The sequence below is a fragment of the Podarcis muralis genome, chromosome 1 (genome assembly GCF_964188315.1).
Source record: "Podarcis muralis chromosome 1, rPodMur119.hap1.1, whole genome shotgun sequence".
NCBI classification, from domain to species: domain Eukaryota; kingdom Metazoa; phylum Chordata; class Lepidosauria; order Squamata; family Lacertidae; genus Podarcis; species Podarcis muralis.
This window is the reverse complement of record NC_135655.1, coordinates 65,537,280-65,559,710: the sequence shown is the minus strand read 5'-3', so window position 1 is coordinate 65,559,710 and position 22,431 is coordinate 65,537,280.

The window sequence follows — 22,431 nt, the reverse complement described above, 5'->3', positions numbered from 1 at the left end:
ATAAATCAGAATGACTGCAAATAATAGCCTTTGGTGATGTGCTCAGCTCTTTGAGATCTGTCTTGATGACTTCTGTAGTGCTTTCACCAATGTTGTTCAACATTTATGTGAAACCTCTGAGAGGGACTGTTTTCAGCTTTGCATTTGGCTGTGTCAATATTCTGATCATACTCTTGTTTATATATATTTTTATTCAGCACCCAGAATGAGAAGCACCCCAAATTAGTGCTTAGAAGACCATAATCCAATGGATGAAGGCCTTTAGGTTGAAAGTGAATTCATTCCAGACATGATAATACTAAAGTTATTGGGATCTATGGATGTTCTGGGAGCAGTAAGCATGATTGTATTCTGCAGGATAGCTATTATTGCTCTGCCAAAACATTGCCATAGTCTGGGGCTGTTCATAGACCTGGCATTGCTACTTGGGGGAAAATGTATTTAACAGAGTTGCTGCAAATATCATCAGTTACACTGGCTGTGTCCAAACTGGTTGCTATCTGTTGTGCACTTGTAATCAGTGGCGTAGCGTGGGGGGTGCAGGGGGGGCCGGCCGCACCGGGTGCAACATCTGGGGTTAGGGCAAATCCACAGGTTAGGGGGCGCAAATCCACGGGTTAGGGGGCGCAAATCCACGGGTTAGGGGGCGCAAATTACTTGCCTTGCCCCGGGTGCTGACAACCCACGCTACGCCACTGCTTGTACTCACTAAAAATGTCTGTGAAGTAGTCTTCAAGAGGCTTCCCCTGAAAATCGCTCTGAAACTTCAGCTGATGCAGAATACACAGCTTCCCTTTTAACATAAAGGAGGCAGGAAAGAATCCATATGACTAGAGTGTTTTCTGTTGTGAATTCCATTACACCCTTTGCTGCAGATATGTGGGATTGTTACATGTCGCATGTCACATGTCTGTTTACATTCTAGCACAGATTGCTGGCGTGAGCGGAACTTCCGCTTTGTATTGCTTTGGTTTCTCTCTCTGAGAAGAACGATAAGGAGAGAGGCCATGTTTTTATTTGCCCTGATTTATGTAAAATAAATGCTTAGTACAGTATAGTATCCATGCCTCGAGCCTAATCTGCTGTGTGATTACTCTGTTGAGTAATGTGTGCTCTAGCATGTACTGCAGCTTGAGTCGCAGTGTCAATTTTGATTTTAGGGCAATGAAAACAAAACCTCTGGTACCTTGAAGGGAGGGGAATCCTGGATTGTGGGGCGGGGAGGGTCCTTATTTTAAAAGAAATAAGGCAATATTCAGACCACTACATAACTGCCTCTTCATTTGTTTCTTTTTTTGCTAACAACTCTAGGCCCAGTTCAAGCTTTGATTTTAAAGCTTGTGAAGTGTAGATAGGTTCCCATGAGGCGATAACAGCAAGAACCTTTATTGAACTAATGGAACTGGACAACAGGGGCAAAGCAACTGCTTATATGCCCGCGGACTGTCTCGCCAGAGTGGTGCATGCTCTAGTTATCTCCCGCTTGGACTACTGCAATGCGCTCTATGTGGGGCTACCTTTGAAGGTGACTCGGAAACTACAGCTAATCCAGAATGCGGCAGCTAGACTGGTGACTGGGGGCGGCCGCCGAGACCACATAACACCGGTCTTGAAAAACCTACATTGGCTCCCAGTACGTTTCCGAGCACAATTCAAAGTGCTGGTGTTGACCTTTAAAGCCCTAAACGGCCTTGGCCCAGTATACCTGAAGGAGCGTCTCCACCCCCATCGTTCTGCCCGGATGCTGAGGTCCAGCGCCGAGGGCCTTCTGGCGGTTCCCTCATTGTGAGAAGCAAAGCTACAGGGAACCAGGCAGAGGGCCTTTTCGGTAGTGGCGCCCGCCCTGTGGAACGCCCTCCCATCAGATGTCAAAACGATAAACAACTACCTGACATTCAAAAGACATCTTAAGGCAGCCCTGTTCAGGGAAGTTTTTAATGTATGATATTTTAGTGTTTTTTGGTTTCTATCGAAGCCGCCCAGAGTGGCTGGGGAAACCCAGCCAGATGGGCGGGGTACAAATAATAAATTATTATTATTATTATTATTATTATTATTATTATTATTATTATTATTATATACATTTCTGAAGGCCTGGGCCACTCCCACTCCCAACGTGATTGGCTGTCTAAACTTCCAAGCTGTGAATCATGACTCGGAGTTGAAGGGCCAATGGCAGAGGCCCAAATCCTGAAATGTTCTGTGATTGGATCTCATGTATCGTATCAGAACACAGGGGCTCAGAATCCTTAGTCCAGACTCAAGCTCAGGCAAACACAGAATACATAACAGCCCTCATCCCCAAATACCTGGGACCTACATCCCTTGGAGACTGCCATTCCTAATGTAATCCTCCCATTCTGCTCAAAATTTTGAGGGTCCTGCTGAAATCTCCATCCTTCAGGGAGGTTAGAACTATAATTGAATCCTGATAAGAAAGCCTTTGTCTGGGAGTGAATAGTTCCTAGGTTGAGGAATTGTGGGATCTACCTGTTATGGATGGGGCTTCACCTACTCTTGTTCTATAAAAGGTAAAGGTACCCCTGCCCATACGGGCCAGTCTTGACAGACTCTAGGGTTGTGCGCTCATCTCACTCTGTAGGCCGGGAGCCAGCGCTGTCCGCAGACACTTCCGGGTCACGTGGCCAGCGTGACAAGATGCATCTGGCGAGCCAGCGCAGCACACGGAACGCCGTTTACCTTCCCGCTAGTAAGCGGTCCCTATTTATCTACTTGCACCCGAGGGTGCTTTCGAACTGCTGGGTTGGCAGGCGCTGGGACCAAGCGACAGGAGCGCACCCCGCCGCGGGGATTTGAACTGCCGACCTTTCGATCGGCAAGTCCTAGGCGCTGAGGCTTTAACCCACAGCGCCACCCGCGTCCCCCTCTTGTTCTATAGTGCTTCAGAATTCATAATTGTTGCTAGAGGCCAAAGAGACCTCTGTAGAGAGGAGCGGCTATTACCAGCTTCTGCTGATACATCAGCTATGATCATTCCTGGACAGAGATACCTTGACCACAGTGGTCCTTGCATTTATAATTTATTTTCATACCACTGTCAGCATTGAACTGCTTTGGGGGAGGATCTGCTACCTGTTTTAGACGTATCCTTCCTTTCTTATTTTTTTTACTGGTCTCTTTTGATTTCTTTTAATGTTATTTAGAAAGCAGGAGAAATAGAAGTTTAGATTTGCAGACTTTAAGATAAGGGATCGCCAGCGTCCCCAATTTGGCAAACCCTTCTCTGCCAAACCCATTGTGGACTTGACCATTGACCATGACATTGCTACTCTTAAGGATAATTGGATACTACAGAGTAAAAGTTGGAAACAGCTCATTGCCCCCTACATAGGGGTATTATTGGGTTATTGCTTTTCTTTTATATGCTGTGATCCTTTTATGTGAACTGCCCTGAGACCTCCGGGTATAGGACAGTATATTATTAATAATAAATAAATAAATAAATAAATAAGGTGCAGCCTTAAATTTGACAGATGCCCTCACACTATGAAATAGAAGGAGACCCAAAAGACTCTGCAAGGGTACTGAAAGGGGTACCTAGCCAAGAGTTTGCATAAAATGTACCACTTATGACTTTGGGGCCTTCCCAAAGCATCGCCAGAGAAACCTCCAGGATTTATGCAAAGAACTATAGAATAAAAGCCATATTTTAAAAAAAAATGTTTCAGCAAAATAATTGACACATCCAGATTATGTTTCAGCTAAATAATTTAACTAAATTTCCTATTTTTCTCAATAGTTGGTGAGTATTGCTTTAGGACATTACATTCTTACTTGCCCCACAAACTTAACAATAACATATTAAAGACTGTAGCCAGTGGATTTCCTTTCCCCTGTACTTAGCGAACCCGTTGCATTGTTATGTGTGCTCTCTCTTTCCATACCCTGTATTTTAAAGGTTATTCAAAAATAAAATTCCATGTTAAAAATCAACAGGCAGGGGGTAAAGAGGCCTCTTGAACCAAAAGAGAAACTTGAAGAAGAACATGCACTCTGTTTACTTGAATGTGAGGAAAGAAGCCTGTTGATCTCAGAAGAAATAAATTGTTTATTTTACTAAGAAGGAAAACTGACAGCATTATTCACTTCTGGCAAGCATGGCATGGAAAATTTGCTGACAATAAGAATAAATGGTTTGATGTGGTGAAGCAAAGAGCCAATGGATGTTGACACAGCAGTTTACTAACAGCTGATTCTGAACCAGAAATTGAAACATTTAAAAAAGTTTCTCCATATTGTATTTTGGCGTTGTTGTTAATATTTGTGGGTTGTTTTTCGTAAAGCATCTCAAAGCAATTTACAAAACAAAATACAAAACAATCTGTCCAACATTTACAACCCCAAATATCTTTGAAGAGTTACATGTTGTATGGCCTTACAATGTATAGGAACATTGTGTGTTGAAATGACAGGGCCCTGGTCCACTTCCTTAACGTGCAATCCCATGCCCACATATCTGGAAGTAAGCACCATGAAACTTAGTGAGACTTACTTCTTCGGAGCAGACATCTATAGAATCACACAGTGATCTTTCCTTTTATGCACATGGAGGAGAAAACAGTTCCTTGCTACATTTCATGTAACCTGGTCCTATGCAAGGTCTACTGAAGTCAGCTGGGCTCAGGGCTCCCCCACTCTTTACCTGCCCTATGCCTAGTAAGCATGGGCAATGCTTCAGAGCCAGCCATTTCTTAGGAAAAGCATGGAGTATTTATTCCTTTATTGTAAATGGAGCCTTACACTGTCCCACTGTATTACATGGAGCTGACTCCCAGGTGATTGAGTATAGACTGTGCAGCCTTACACTGCCATCCAAAGCATTTTTACTCAGCACTACAATAAGTCCCACTTAGTTCAATAGGATTTACTCTCTGGTATGTTCCTGATCATTCTCACAGTTTCTGTTATTATAGAGTGACTGGGTGGGGTATAAATAAATTGTTGTTGTTGTTGTTGTTGTATTCCACCTTTATCCCTGATAGGGACTCAAGGCAGCTTACAGCTAAATCTTTATTTTATTCCATTTATCTGTAGAAATTGTTGCACACAATCCCTTCCCTTGCACATTTTTCTTTACAACAATCCTGCGAGGTAGGTTCAGCAGTGAGGTTGTAATTGGCTAAGGTGACCAATATAGATGTGTATATGATGTCTGTGTATGCGGCGAGATGAAACGTAGGAGAAGCTTCCGGATGTAGAATAGGATGTCCCAATTTTCATTGGAGAAATGTTGGAGAGTATGTATTGCCACTCCAAATTTGTGAACCACACTTTTCCTGCCCACTAATCTGACTCTCATATGCTTGCCATTTCTGCCTTAGGTGGAACAAAATGGGAGTCCTGCTACAGTACAAAGAAGAGTAGGCAATATGCCTGGTGTAATAAAGGGACAAGAACCATCACTTCTGCATAATACCTATTAATGAAACAGGTGCAGGCTCCAGGTGAGAAGGCTGAACATATGTAACACACATGTTTCCAGGGGAAACCTGGTTTTCATGCTAGCAGTGGAGTTTAGCTGCTTTGGCCTAAAGGACTCCTATTTCAAAAAGCCTTCTTGTTGAAATTCTCCACATAAAGAGTAAATCCAAGAAGAAAAGCATAAAACTGGAGAGAAGAGGAAGGAGTGGGATGTCCCATGTTTACTAGGAGGGGTTTTGAGGAAGTTTAAAACATAGGTGTGTTTCAGCTTGTCAGGTAATTTTTAAAAAATCCAACATACATAATATTACAAATAATTCTGAACACTGGGCATATAGCAGGAGTGAGCATTTTGGACATTTTAAATGAATGACACAGGAATTAGCTAGAGCAGAGATTCTCCCTCAATTTTTGCCCTGGGGCCTGCTCAATAAAACATTGCCAGCCACTCTTCTTAAATCAGGAGGATATTAATTTGTCCATTTTCTTCGTGGCATTGTTTCCCAATCCCACTGCTACCAATCTAGAAAGCCATCTAAAAGGTAACTTGTTCATCTGTTGGTGGCCGCCATTTTAGAATCATTGTGCCAGTGGAAAGAAAATAGCTTATTTAAAACACCTTGGGAAGTATTGTTCAATAAACCACCCGGAGTAAGTTGGATGTGGGCTATCCATCATTAGCAATTGTTCAGTTCCTTCTGCTGCACAAAAGAGGAACATGAAAGATAATTAACGAAGTGGAGGACATTCTAATTAGTAAGCTGATGTCTCAGCACCATCCTTGAACTGATCAATATTGGTGTCTATAATTTCCTCGAATGCTTTATGAGCTCTCAAAGGTCTTAAAGGACTTAGTATCACGAGCACCATAGAACTTATATTTCATCTCTTAGGCTATTCTACGAGACTTAAAATCAGGAAAGATAACTAAAACCCACCATCTGTAAATTTCAGATGAAGCTGTTGGGTGAGTTATCTTCCATTATGTGGATAATTTCACTCTATGCACACTCATAGCCTTCCTTTTAAACCTGCTTTTAAACATGATTTTTATGTCAGTTGGCAGGCTTACACAACGTCCCAGGATGCTGACGCATGAAATTTTGCAGATTGGGATTTGGCTGTTAAAGATAGTGACTATTTTAGCTTTATACTTGATAAGAATGAGGAAAATGGCAACAACTGGAGTTTAACATTCTGCAATCATTTCTAAGATATGCAAACTTCACGGCTATTTCGTATTATTTATTTAGCTATAACAAGGCTTCAAAAATCTTGTCTTTCTCCTCCTCCTCCAGCTGAGGGAGAGGCAGCGGGCAGACACGAGCCTCACACTACCTTTTCGGGTGGTGCGGTGCCTGCAAGTGACAGAGAGGCAGCTGGCAGGCACTCAAGCGGCTTACCTATGCTGCTGCTGGAAACCTATAAGGTCATGGATGGAATGCGTAGATGGAGAAGCAGAAAAATGTACTTCCTGGATTTGATCAACTAATGAAATAGTGGCACAGTTACGGATGGGATGAAATTTTATTTGTTTGCGTTTCAGTGAGAAACTACCTCATTTACACTTTTCAAACAAATATTCAAATGGAAGCACAATTGTCCCTTGAAATTCATACTTCTCAAAATTTTGAAGTGCATTTCCCAAGCCAAACAACGTGTACAAAAATGTATTTTATGTATACTGTATCCTTAATAATAACAGCAGATTTTTAAAAAATGTGTATATTAGGAGAACTTTGCAGTAAAATACTGAGAAATTTTCGTGGGGAAATTGCAAATTGCTGTGGAAATGTGGTGAACTGAATTTTAAATAGGGAAAATATGAGAAACAAGGATAATATTTGTTGGACACTGATTCCTCCATCCCTACCCACAAGCCCCATGATTTGTTCAACAGTCCAGTTTTCTTTGAAGCATATTTTAGTTTGACGACTTCAGGGGACTAACTTTCGGCTTTAACATGAGCCACCAAATTAGATAACCTGCTCTGACCTAGCCTCTGTTATATGTATAGTTACATTTTTTTGTAGCTCTAAAGACTATTTAGCCTTTGGAGTGGCTGTAGTGTGGGAGCTGCATCCTACCACAATACGGATTCCTACTTCCCCTATCCATGTTTAGAAAGCAGCCCTGCACTTACAATTCATTAACTGAGATTTCCACAGACACCACCAAATGTCATTCTTTAATGACTGCAATTTTAAAGAATAATTGTTGAGAAGATCAAGTCCTCATGGGCCCATTATTAACACAGTGACTTTTCAGTATGTGGGAAAAGTTAAAAAGGAGAGGCAACAATTGCTGTTTACATCTCTTGCCTAGGTGTCAGTCTGTGTAGGAGGTAATCAAAATGTTTCTCTGAGCGAATCTGTATTTAACCCAGGTCGAATTCTTTACTGTTAGAATGACAAATGCAGATTGATCAGATTACTGGGAACTTTCTTCTAGCCTCATTTGAAAGTATGCCCTCGCACATTGCGCTATAAAGCTGTAGTTGCAGTGAGAAGTAAGAGACTGCTAGGAATCTCTCACCACAAAATGATGTGATGTGATGTGATCTCCAGCACTTAACAGGTTGATTCGTGTTAGATACACCTGTGGATTTTGTCTTGCCTATATTTTTAATTGGGTAAACCTGATTAACAGTCCCTGGACTAGAGGCACAATCCAAACTCTGCTAGCCACATTGGCAATGTTCTCTGCCTCCACTGTCATAGGCAGCACTCTTCTGAATACCAGTTACTGGGAATCACAGGCGGGCAGAGTGCTGTTGTGCTCATGCCAGCTTGCAGCAGGGGTGGGCCTTGGTAATATGGTGCCCTGTGTGTCCGGAATTTTATGTCCCCACCCCCGGCCCAAAGTTGCCTTCCCAAAGCTGAGTAACAGAGGCACCAGGCTTTGGGAAGGAAGCACGAGGCTCTGGCAGGTTCCTAGAGCCCTGTTTCCCAAAGCTAGGCAAATACTAAGGACTCAAGGACGCTTTCAGAGACCTCATGCCTTCTTCCCAAAGCCCAGCACTTCCTGGGCTTTGGGAAGATGTTCCTTTGACCCCTGCACCTTTTGCAGAGGAAGTGGTTGTGGTGCCCTAAACCTGCCTCTGCTTGCAGACTTCCCAAAGACATCTGGTTGGCCACTGTGAGAACAAGATGCTGGATGAGACCTATGACCTGATTCAGCTTGACTTTTTTTCCATGATCTTAAGTCCTTTCCGGGTGGTCAGGCCACCATTGAATCCACATTCCTTCCACACATGCCACTAGGGTGGAAGCTGGTGACAGGAAAATTGCTGCAGCGGCCTGGAGGTGGTGCACAATTGGTCCCAGATTAGGTCTGACACAATCATCTGATGGCGGCTGGATCAGCTCCGCTCCTTCTCACCCCAGAATGTTTCAGAGCTTTTAGCTGGGAGGACTTCTGCCCACCTGCACACTGGGCAGGCAGAACAATCCACCATCACTCCAGCCCAGCATAGTGGAGATTTATACACATAATGCTCAAATCAAAACATAGAACTAGAAAAAAAGAAGTGATGATCATTTCAAGCGCACTCTTGAAATTAAACATTTGAGAGGGTTTATAGCAAATCGGAAACAAAACAAGTTTTCGTTCCCCGCTAAATAAAATGCAAAAGTCATGTTCCTGCCTAGTAATGTCAGAAATATTCTGTATTCAGTTAAATGCATGTGTTTCTGCCTGAATGTTAACAGGAACTTGTGGCATATTGGATTGTAAAGAGGAAAACAGCAAATCATGTCCAATGAGGTTCACAAATGCCTTTCCCCTAGTTTTGTAGCAAAAAGAGCATGTGGAGAGTTAACAAATTAGTTGGGCATGGATGTGCATTGAAAATGCTGAAACGTGATGTATCACAGACTCTGGTGCAGTTATTAATTAAGGCAGTCTCTGAAGAGCTGTGGAAACTTCCTTTAAAGAAAAAAATCAGTGGCATCTGGAGCTGTTTGTTTAAAACCAGGGAAAGTGACAGAATGGGGACATAAAAACATAATGCTAAAGAGAACAGTTGCACCAGTGGCACAAACATCTGCATACATCTTAGGCTTGTTTAAGAGACTATATATTACCCGAAGAGAGTTTTCGGTTCCCCCTTTTTTTTAGAATGTGAATTTCTTTATAACTTGCTTGCTACAGTTTTGCAGAGGAATGGTTTTTACATTTAGTAAACACAATAATGGCTTCATGCTTCCTTCTATCACAGTATTTTGCTTAAGAAACGAGAATGTGTGGACAATTGCTTAATCTGAGAAACTAAGAACTAAAGTACACTCCCCCTGAATGACATGTCTGATACGGATGATTTTTTTTGAAGTATGGCACCTCTTTATAAAATATTCATATGAACATCCTGATGACTAACACCCACCAATTGTGCATATAGATTTATGGGGAAATTGCACACATTAATTTTCTGTTTGGGGGGAGGGGTGGGGAGGTAGGAAACCAATTATATTGATAATGCTTATGTTCAGGGATATTTTTCTAGAAAAAGAGGTGCTGGAACTCACCATGAACACCTTCTTTGTTCTCTTAGAATGGCAATGGCACCCACCTGAGAGGTGCCGGAACTGAGTTCTGGCAAGTTCCAGCTGAAAAAAAAAGCCCTGCTTACATTTATGTTTTTTTCTTGAAAATTTATAAAATGTTTATAAAATCAACAAACATATTTTAGTCCTCAAGTCCCAGAAATTTCTAAGGGTTAACAATTCACATTTGCATCACATTACCATTATGTACATAGCATACCCATTACACTTGATACAATGAACCTCCCGTGGAAATTCAAACACAGAACTGGGTCTGATATTGTGTCTGCATCCAGGGCTGGCCTTACTTTTAGGCAGAGCAGGGGCAGACTTTGGTAATCTTTTGTGTAAGTGTAGTGCAAAATGAAAAGCCGAAGAACATAGTAGCAACTGCTTCCTAATCAAAAACACACAAAGAATTGAAGCAACATGAGCTATACCTAGCATGCAAAGGTTGTGAGAGCTGAGATCACCGGTGCATTTTTTTAACAGACAGCAGGGGGGTCTGAGGTGAATCTGATGAACTTGCAGGACTGAAATTCCATTTGGATTTCCATGGTAATAGTTAAGTAGCATTTCCCACTGACTATGATGCCCATCAGTGACCTGGCCGTTGTGCAAGTTAAGAGAGATGCAGTCCTTCTTCTGAGGCAATTTGCTTGGAACAGAAGCCAATGGTCGTAGCAACTCATCAGTGTAGAAATAGCAGCACAGAGCAGTTGGAGAGGGTGGGCGAGAGGAAAATAAATTGTTTTGGGGAAATAAAGATGAGTTGCTCAGGTTGCAATACATATCAGAGGGCTCTGTAGTAGCATCTTGGATTGGAATTCTCCTATCTGTAGTGGCTTCTATTGGAACAGCTCTGTTTTTACAATGTGCTTGCACTCTTGTATAATAAAGTACAGTTATACCTCGGGTTACAGATGCTTCAGGTTGCATGTTTTCGGGTTGCGCACCGCAACGGGTTACTTCCAGCTTTCAGTGCTCGCACATGCACAGAAGCACTAAATTGTGCTTTGCGCATGCGCAGACGTGCCAAATCGCGACCCGTGCATGCCCAGACATGGCGCTGTGGCTTGTGAACGCTGTGGGTTGCAAACGTGCCTCCCGCACGGATCATGTTCGCAACCCGAGTGTCCACTCTAGTGAATTAGATTTTTTGGTCTTGTGATTGTGTATCTAATGGAAGTGATGCGAGGAACCCTATTATAATGTGAATATGTTAAGAGGAGGCCTGCTGGATCACCCCAAAGTCTTATCTAGTTCAGCATCTTGTTTGCTGCAGTGGCTAACCAGACGTCTATGAGAAACCCACAAGCAGGTCATGAGTGCAACAGCACTGTGGTTCCCTAGCAACTGGTATTCAGACAAATGTTGACTCTGGTCCTGGAAGTGGTATATATTAGTCATCATTAGTAACCATTGATGGTCTTATTCCCCATTAAGTTGTCCAATCCCATTTTAATGCTTCACCTATTTTCCATATGTAACGAAGCTGAACCTATCACCAAAGAACCTGGAGCTGCAGTTAAATACTGACCTGATTCAGTATAATGAGAAGGTGCTGAAAAGAATCAATGTGAAAGTTGGAATGGACGAATCTGTCAATCTCAGTTTCTCATTTTTCCAACCATAAGCCTGGAAATACTTTACACATTCATTAGTGATTTTTTTATAAAGTCATAAAAATGTACGGGCATTTAGCATGCATCTCTATACATTTTTGTATCCAGTTTTATAAAATGTAACATTTTTTAACAAGCAGTTTCCCGCAATATAATCCATTTTCATTTTTTCATTTTCACTAATATATGCATTTTTATGCGTACTTCCCCCTAATATAAGGTTTGTGAACATAATTTTATTGGAGAACTGCATCACAAGATTCAGAATAGTGCTGATTTTGAAGGGTAGGTATATTTCAGTTCGCATATTGTTTCAGAATGTGTGATTTAGGTAGGTTTGCATCACAATCAGAACCAAGGAGAATTTCTTACCCAATTCCTCAGTTTCTTCTAGCTGAGTTCTCCAACTAGAAATGTGAATTGCTACCCAAGTTTTCATACATGCGTCACCATCCCAAAACATACAGTCATTCCAGAGCAGAAATGAGAAACTTGTGGCCCTCCACATGATGTTGAACTATAGTTCCACCATCCCTGGCCATGGTTCATACTTCAAAGTGAAGACATACCTTTCCTTAGATAATCTGCATCACAACTCAAGCTGCAATCCTAAACATACTTATAAGGGAGTAAACCCCAATGAATGCAGTGGGACTAACTTCATAGGATTGCTCTGTCAGAACTGGAGATGATGAGATGGAGAGCCAGGTAGGCTCACACAACTATTGCAGTAATCTTACTGCTATTTGCATTAGGTCTGGAATGCTGTGAGATCCCCAAAGGCCACCAGTTTTTCATATTATAAGGTAGTGCATACAGCTTCTGGTTTGTGGCTTCTATTGCACTGAAATTGTAATAGGGTGAAATAAGAACTTTAACATTTACACGTTTCCCACCTCCAACATCAACTGTTTGGGGTTGTCTCAGCTAGTCTCCCCTCAGTTTATTGTCCCAATTAGAGCTTGCTTCTCGAAATTGTTTTACTCTCTAATTATGAGTTCAGGTCACTTTTTGAGGCCACAGACTAAAGTTGTGTCTCTTTTTTGCTGTTCCATCTACAATAACGATGCATGAAATTAGTAATTGGGGGAACAAACTATCAGCAGGAATGTGGTTATTAAGGAAAACCTATTGGGCTCTAAAGAGATATAACAAGCAGGGAAAGTAGTTAACTATAATTCCCCTCAGCAAAACCTGTTGACCCTTTATTAAGAGGGACTGGCATAAGTCAGGCTTGCTTGAAAGAAACAAAATACTTGAGGCTTTTATAGAAACAGTTGAGAGTTTGCAAGTTCTTGTTTACTTTCTCATAGCTCTTTTAATCATGACACAGCTTCTTTCCTAAGCAAGTGAAAGCATCTCTGCTTTGTGTCCCTTGACCTCTGCTTGTAGTTACCTGCTGAAGATCCTTCCTATGCTGTTGAAACTTTCTCCTGCATATCTGGCAGAGCGCCAATCAGTTTCACAGGTGGTAGCATCAAGCAACTTCCAATCTCTGCCAAAGTTCCCACTGCTGCTGCCTATTCCTCCAGTTTCCCATCCACTTGACAATGGAAGCTGATTTACATGTGCAGGGAGATGAGAAGTCAGGTTTAAAAGCTGGCATTCCGCCCAACAGGTGTGATGTACAAATTGCTTGCAAGCCTATCGAATAAACAACAATGAGGAAAGTTGCAAGCTCACTGAGTCATAAGCACTTGCCGAAAGGGGAAGTCAAGCGCACCCTAGAAAGTGGTGAGAAAAGCCTACCAACAACCCACCATGCTATTGCTCGGAAAGTGCTTGGGACCACTGTAAACACACATTGCTTGCATGTCATTCCCTCTATTGTTGAAGTTTGGAGATGAGTGCTGGTCCTTATGTAGCCAAAACAGCACTCTGCATGCTCAAGAGTTGGGTATCAGCAGGTTTGGGAGAAACCTTATGTTTGTAAAACTATTTAAAAAGGGAGGTGTGGAAAACCCCAAACAGCCCTCTGAAGATTGTTGGCATGTTCATTGATCGCTGAATGCTCACTGACCACTGGGAGCACAAACAGAAATTGTGTAGTAGTGGCATAGCTGTCAACTTTTCCCTTTTCTTGTGCGGAATCCTATTCAGAATAAGGGAATTTCCCTTAAAAAAAGAGAAACGTTGACAGCTATGAGTAGTGGGAGGAAGGCATGGCTCACTGGAACAATGAACAGGTGCAATTCACACTCTCTCATTTTGTTACAGGCCCTACTTATATCTCTGATGCATGTAGCATCCAGTTTGGGTTGCCAACTTGAATAAAGTATGGGGGGGGCAGGTAATAATCCCTGCCCCACATAATTGAACACATAACGCAGTGTACGTGCACCATTTGAATGGCAATGCCCATCAACTTTGGGGGGTCCTGACCCCCTCAAATATTTTGCTATATTTTCGACCCCTGGGAGTTCTCTCCAATGAATCCAGTCCTCCATACCTGCCCTAAAGGCACCATGCTACAGTAAAGGTAAAACACAAAATGTGGTCAGGTTATTTTGGGGAACAGAATCTTTAAATGGTTCACAAGATAAGTGACACAGTTAAGGCTAACAGAAACATTATACAGCTTTTAGGCACTTACAGAAGGTCTGCCCTTTTTACACCAGCTTTTGAAGGCAGTGACGTATATGTAAGAAACAGACAGATTATTGGCATGATGTGATCTTTTGCTATGGTGTATTATGTATGAATCTGTTGTAACTTGTTTTGAGGTCTTCTCATGAAGGGCAGGATATGGGTTTAATAAACAAACAAATAAATAAAATACAATACAATAGAGAACATAAAACAAATAGCATGATAGAACACACCAGTTCAGCATGGGTCACACACCCAAGTGAAGAAGCGCTTGCTTACCAGACAACAAAATTTTGACAGAGAGTTTTGCGTCTTGGCCATTTGGCTCCCAGGTGAGCTGAAGCAATGAATGGAGGCTGTAGCTTTGGATTCAGCCAAGAGCACAGAGATAAGCAGCAATGCGGGTGGGGACTTGAAACAGTGCAAAAAGGGAAGGAAATAAAAGTGAAAGTGAGAGACCCTAGAAGGGGTAACGGAGTTGGAAGTGTAGGCATTATTGAGCAGGGTGATGGGGAAATAGTTTTCATAGTATGGGATGCAGGGAGAACGTAGATAACACAGAGTGCAAAGAAACAGTTGAGGTAACAAGAGACAAGGGCCTATAGTTGTACCAACAAAGGAGAAAGTACTCTGGGGTCCAGTGTGTGGCTGGAAGGGAAAGTCAGTGAGTGATGGGGCTGCAGAGAGATCTGCAGATTGGGAAAACAGGGAAATAGGAGGGATAATGGAGAGAAGGTGCAGTTGTGCATCAAGAGCATGTTATGGGATGTAAAGATAGAAACAGAGAAAGGGATTAAGAAGAACAGTGTGCAAATGGTAGAAAAAATGCTTTCCTAGACCTCTTGAGTTAATCAAAACATTCAAGTGACCCTCAGCATGATTTTAGTTGTCAGATGCAAGTATCTCACTTCCCCGATACAGCCTGAATATAACCAGATGCTTGAAGAAAGAGAGCATTGGATCCAACCCTCTTTCATCTTCCCCCTTGAACAAAATTTGCTTTTCTTACCATCTGCCTTAGAGTGCTATAGTGTTTTAAATATGGTGATTTTGGTCTCCAGAGGCTTTCCGCAGAAAACCCCCCAAAGTACAGATTTTATATATATATATAAGATATATTTAAGTAGGGAAATGCAAGCTAGATGAAAAGTTTGACTTCTCCAAGGGCAACCGTATCCCTAGATCAACAGTTTGATGAAGCATTTACAACTTTAACAACAACACCAGATTGAGAAATAAAGTGTGAGAAGTGTTGAGATAACACAGTTCATATGCTGAATTTCTTCCCTAAGATCTCTGTTGTATAGCACTAAAATAAAATGGATACTTTTGGGGCTTTTGTAGGACTTGTAAAAATGTCACCACCTTTCTCATAATAAAGTGTATGCTTTTTTAAAAAAATAACTTTTTTGTTTGGATACTTTGAATAACTGGCTTATGAAATCACTTGTCAGTGCTGCTTTGTGAAGATCAAGGACAGTAAAAATGAGCATATTGTAAGACCAACATGTAAATGTTGCAAAACAAGCATAAAATAGAATATGTGGGATTTCTGTTTTTTCAAAGGAAAGCATCCTGACACAGTGAAATTGTAGCAACAAGCTGTGAAACTTGATGTGCAAAGTCTTCTTTTTGGCGATCACTCATAGCCGAGTAAGATTGTCTTCCATGAACACAGTTTTAACAGTGAGTCCATAAGTGACTGTGGAGGCCAATTCTGGATTCACACGTCCTGCCACAGTGGGAACATAGGTTTCCGGGCAGGACTTGATCATGGTGAGGGTTTGCCAAACGTGCCTTCCTCTTAGCACTTTTCTCCCTTTCATCCTGAGTTTGAGCATCTTCAAAGCCCATGAGACCTTTGGTAAAGGCTGTTCTTCAATTGGAGCGCTTGCAGGCCAGTGTTTCCCAATTATCAGTCTTTATACTAGCTTTTTAAAGATTTGCGTTGAGAGAGTCTTTAAATCTCTATTGTTGACCACCAGCATTACGCTTTCCATTTTTAAGTTCGGAATAGAGTAGTTGCTTTGGAAGATGATAATCAGACATCCGCACAACATGACCAGTCCAATGAAGTTGATGTTGAAGAATCATTGCTTCGACACTGGTGATCTTTGCTTCTTCCAGCACGCTGGCATTAGTTCGCTTGTCTTCCCAAGTGATGTGTAACATTTTTCGGAGACACCATTGATGGAATCTTTTGAAGAGTTGGAGATGGCATTTATAAGTGGTCCGTGTTCCACGAGCGTACAGTAAGGTTGCTGCACTGGTTTAACGTTTGGATCCCTAGCTTCCAACTATCTGTAAAAGGAGCTCGTGTCTTTTCTTCTTCCCCAGAATAAGAGAATGTTAAGTTCTGAAAAACTCACTGCTTAGAGCAGCTTTCGGCAGCATGGTAATGTTGGACTCTAGCTTCCATCAGCCACAGACAGTATGGCCCAATGGTCAGGGATAATGGGAGTTTCAGTTAGGGATGAAAGGAAGCAGCGATTTCCATCCGGTCCTGGGTTCAACATAATCGGGACTGTTTCTATTCCACTACAGTTCAGCTTCCACTAAAACTTATGCTATTCACCCCACTAATCACTATGACTAAAAATGACATAATTACTTTCAATGCATTATTGAGAGTATTGTGCTGCTTTCATTGCATCCTCCATTGCAGAGCTTTTCCGGGTAGCTCAGGCCCTATTTTACTCTGGCCCAGAGGCAGTGGTAGAATCAATGGTGGCTTCTTGTCGCTTGTTTGGGAAGCATTTTGAGAATGCAATCCTTTGCATTCACTTGAGATTTAAGCTTGGTTTTGGCACCAAAACTGCCTTGGTCACCCTGTATGATAACTTTTGCTGGGAGAAAGACTGCAGGAGTGTGTCCCTGTTAATTCTTCTTGATCTTTCAGTGGCTTTCAATGTATCAATACAAAACTAGTCTCATACACAGTGGTGCCTGAATGGGGCAAAATAAAGATCTCCTTCTCACACTGCATAGTTAAATTCTCAAGAGACAGTGATGGTCCATAACTTGGATGGCTTTAAAGGAGGATTAGACAATTTCTTGGAGGACAAGGCTATCAAAGCCTACTAGCTATCAAGGCTAGGTCCTACCTCTACAATGTCAAAGGGAATTTGTCTTTGAATCCCAGTTGTGGGGAATCACAAATGGGGAGCATGTTGTTGCACTCAGGTCCTGCTTGCAGGCTTCCCACAGGCATCTAGTTGGTCACTGAGAGAAAAGGAAGCTGAACTTAGATGGGCCTTTGCCCTGATCCAGTGGGCTCTTCATATGTTAAATCTGGAGAGGCAGATGCCTGGAGAGTCTAGAGGAATCAAGGAACTTGGGGCAGAGCTAAAATAGAAGCTGGTTGGTCAGCAGTGACGACAGTGTGAACCAGTTACACGTAAACCCTGGCAGAATCTGGTGGGTTATGGATACAGACAGGTAGAAATTTGAGATCACAAGTTTTCTCCATGTAAGGGTGCGGTGCCTGCCAAAATCTCCCTAAGAGATGAAATAGTTTTTCCTTCCCTCTGCTTGATGTAAACACGGTCAGTACAATGCTCTGTTGATAGGGAATGAGAGGCATCTCATGCTATAATCAATCAAATTATTCACATTTCAAAGCTCAAGTGACTTGACAAAACTGAGCAGTGGGGAAGGTCTGAATGGGTTTTGGTGCCCTTCTCCAACCCGGCACCCTTCAGCTAATAGGAATCGTAGTCCACAATTTCTGGAGCGCACCAGGTTGATGATGACAGGGATGCATGGTGTGTGCAAATGTCCCATTCCACACACTGCTCTGGTGCACTTGTACATGCCTCTCTGTGCACCCCAATAAGAGGAATGGAAAGACAAGTCTTTGTTGAGCTCTATGGCGAACCCTTCATGAATGAGCACTGTGCCTCTCCATGCGAAAGCATGGCAAGTTGAAGTTTATGGGATTTTTGCATCCCAACAGAAGTTTCTTAACAGAAACAGAGCACACTTTTACAGCTCAGACCAGTAAAATGCTGACCGGTTTGCCATCCCTAATGGATAAATGCATTCTCCAACCAACTAAATTGTGTTAGAGCTTTACTTCCTGTGAGAAGAAGTGCAGAATTGGATTCTAAAAGCTTGCTCATCCTTCATTCCTTTGTGAAGACTTTCTAAGACAGCTAAACTATGGCTGAATAAATAAATGAAAGCAGTTTGAATCAAATTTGCTTCAGAAAATTGCTCTCAGATTGAAGTTTGGTTTAACTAGTTTTAGCCTAAAGCAAAAACAAAAGTTATAGTCAAGCTATATAAGGACCCAAGTTAACAGGTTTTGCAACAGAAATGCTGACAGGCTTTATCTATAGGCTCATTATAATATATGAAGATGAAATAGTCTTTAAAAACCAACATCTGCACCTCAAACCTTGACCAAGACAAGGCTCGCTAGAGGCGTACATTAAATATTAAACTTCTGTTCTCCAGAGAGAATTTAACTCTGTTGCTTTCTGTGCTAAGAATGAGTTTTGAGTGAGTCTTAATGAAATGTTCATTAGTATGCATAAACCTAAAATGGATATTAAAACTAGAGAATGGGTTTGCTGCTTTGGGGAACTCAAAGCATTAGCTGACTTTTAAGAGTAAAAAAATGTTTCATATAATGCCTGCTGCTGGGATTTCATTTTATTTTTAAGTGGGGGATATTACTTTTAAGTGCAGCGTAGTCATGCTTGGTAGTTCTTATTTACACAAGTCATGGATCACTATGGCTAACTATCTAGGTGATATTGTAGCTACCAGAAAACCACTTCCATGTGGCTGGGCTCCAGCTTACAAGAATAATGTGTACAAGGCCCGCCCAAGTGGATTGCACTGATCTAGCAGTTCCTTTGCACACTCACAATGTGATTGCAGTTGAATAAAGGTCCTGGTGTAAGAAATAACCCTGTGATCAGAGAAATCCGCATGGTTGGCTGACACATAAAATACCACTGTGACATGGAGCTGGACCATGTAAATTTCTTTTGGATAATATGTGAACTGAATTAGCCCACACATAACCAGCTTTTCAGAGGAATCATTATGCTTGGGATTTCTCAAGAATAACCAATAACTACATGGCATTGATGGGTGGCTGTGGGCAAAATCTGTCATGGTGGTCTGTGGTGTTGTTACTGAGATTCCATCACTGGCTCTGAGCTTATATAAACCCTGCTTAAAATGGGGTGAGACAAGAATTCAGCTCCACATGCCAAAGTAGAGGCAAGCAGGTTTAGTCTTGGGTAGTCAGCCTTTGATTTCTACGGATTTTCAGCAGGAAACTAAATCATTATTAAATTTTTTAATCACTTTCTCAAAACAACCCAAGGCTACTTACAGAATATATATATACCGGGGTATATATATAAATGGGTATAGTCTGGCATGTTTTTATATTTTAAAAAAAATTACTACCTGCCTCAAGGCATTTGTGCACATGCACACATAAATTCCATGCAACATAACAATGATATAATTCCTTTATCTTTACGGGATTGAACCCCAACACTTTCCCCCTACAGACTTGTTCACTATTCCATATGAGTTTAGCTCCATCTGGCATTGTCCCCAAGATATGCAGTTTCAGCTGCTATCTCTTATTCCAACTAATTCCAACAAATTGCAGAGCAGCTATTCCCATTGGCTGCCCACGATATTCATAGTTGGAGCACTAAATGTAACACTATGAATGTAAACACCATACATAATTCAACTAACGAGTCCCATCAATGGAAACCCTGTACAAGGACATCTGCCTGCACCATAGTGCTTGCCTCTCTCTCCAGCTTCTGCGCACCCCATGTGCCCCTGAAATTAGTTCAGAGTGGTCGGGGGAACCCCCAGAACAGCACAGGGAGTGATCATTCTGTCTGTCTGTCTGATGGAATGACAGTCTCAGTGCAAAACTGAAGTCCTCTCATCCTGTTTACCTCCATGCTCACTTACTGAACTGAAGTCAGTCTGTAAGGAATATGTTTGCTTGTTTTTCAAAGTCTTCAGTGGTTGTTTAAAAAGCTTGCAAAGACCAAACTCTACCCTAGGAATATTTCCAGGTAAAACGACATGTGCTGTACAATGTAAAGACAGCAGAGAAAAGCCAAAGGGATTCTCTGCTAGAATGGATAAATCCCAAGGTACAAGGTCCCATGGGAGTACTGAGTCGGTTACGCATTAAGAGAACAGCAATCCAACAAACCACCGTTTTGCTTATATCTGTGGGAAAGAGCTACAAATAAGCTATTCTTTATTGCAAGATGTCTTGAGCCAGGAACTAAGTTTCTGAAAGAAGCTAGTGCATTTCTTTTTAACAGCACTATGGAATAATCACAATGAACTTTGAAAGCATTTCATTGGTGTCACTCCCAAGCTCATGTGCTTGCTGCAGTTACACTTTAGGGGGGTGTGTGTGTGTGTGTGTGTGTGTGTGTGTGTGTGTGTGAGAATTCTTATTGGTTTTAACTCCCAAATATCTACCAGTTTCTCATTGCTCATTCTTTTAAACAGACAAAAGGAACACTCTTGTCAAAAAGAAACCTCGCAATTCATTGAACAAATGTTGTGTATAGAAAAACAGGACTTGCTTGTGAGACTGTAAACCAGAATTTTCTTTATGAGGTTTAAAAACAATGGCTTATATTCCAATTAGCTTTACAAGGCACACCTTTGCCATTCATATGATTTCATGGTTCCTTTCACATGAATACTCTCAGGGACAGTATTTCTTCTGCAGATTGTGAAATAGATTATATTTTCCCAGCCCAACCGAGCTGGGGTGCTTTGAGCCAAGGGCAAGTAGTTAGAGTACAGTAAACAGCTATAAAAGTCAAGGGAATTTTTGCCACTAACTTCAGTGGAGTGCGGATTGTGGCCTTAATTCTTTCTCTCCGCTGCTCCTGCCTTGGGTTCTGCTTCTTTTCTATAAAAATAACAGCCACCAAGTTCTATTTCTAATTTATCTCCCTACCAGATGAATGCTTCCTGAGGGCAAAAAGCTAGAAACCTTTCATTGGTAGGAAAGGAACAGATAATTTCTCAGGGGGAAGTAATGAGGTGATAAAACCTGGAATAGTTATTCTAAATTATTTTTATTTTAGGCCATTATTGATTTTGCAGATTTATGTTTACACAAAAGAATATTAGCTAGTACTTCAGTAATTTAAGACATGATCAAGCATCCAAGAATTTCTTTGCATGAAATATATGCTCACTGGAGAGAGCATTTTGCATGAACCATCGTATTCCCAGAGGGCTAAATGCTGTAATTGCTATCCAAGCAAATTTCCTGGCACAAGTTTATTTGAATCCTTGACATTCTGAAATTTGAATGTGAAGGTGACCAATACACAGTGCTATTTTTCTAGAAAAAGACGTGCCAGAACTCACCATGAATGCCTCCCTTGTTCTCTTACAATGGCAATAGCACACACCTGAGAGGCGCCAGAACTAAGTTCTGGTGAGTTCCGGCTAAAAAATAAAGCACTGCCAATACCTCACCTACCTTATACATGGAAACCTGATGAAAAATTGAGTCATTCCCAGCAGTAGAAGTTACAAATCCACACATCAGCCACCATGTTGATGTGTGCAGTTGGATCATCCATGTTTATTAGTTATCCTCAGTGAAGATGTTTGTGCCTCTGATGGGGCACCAAATCCAGGCAGGGAATGCTTCATAGGCTTCTGAGAATCTAAACTTTTTTCATTAAATGCCTGTTTCTAGTCCTCAATATAATTTAAGAAATCTTGAAAACATGATACAGTGGTACCACGGGTTAAGAACTTAATTCATTCTTGAGGTCTGTTCTTAACCTGAAACTGTTCTTAACCTGAGGTACCACTTTAGCTAATGGGGCCTCCCGCTGCTGCCATGCCGCCTGAAGCAAAGTTCTTAACCCTAGGTACTATTTCTGGGTTAGCGGAATCTGTAACCTGAAGTGTCTGTAACTCGAGGTACCACTGTAGCTGTCTACCCTGAAGATTTTTCAGTTACCTTCAAGAACAAACAACCGTATGAAGAATTTGAAAGGGCACATTGTTCTGCCCATTTATAACTGGTGGAATTGGCTCAAGTAGAGGAGACCTGTAAAAAGGGTCCACCCACAAGAGCAGAATGAGCACATGGCAAAGGAAAGGGAATGAAGAAGATATGGAAAGAAATATGAGAGGACCAACATGGGGGATGACGTTCACAAGGAGCAGTGGGAAGATCCTTCTAGAAA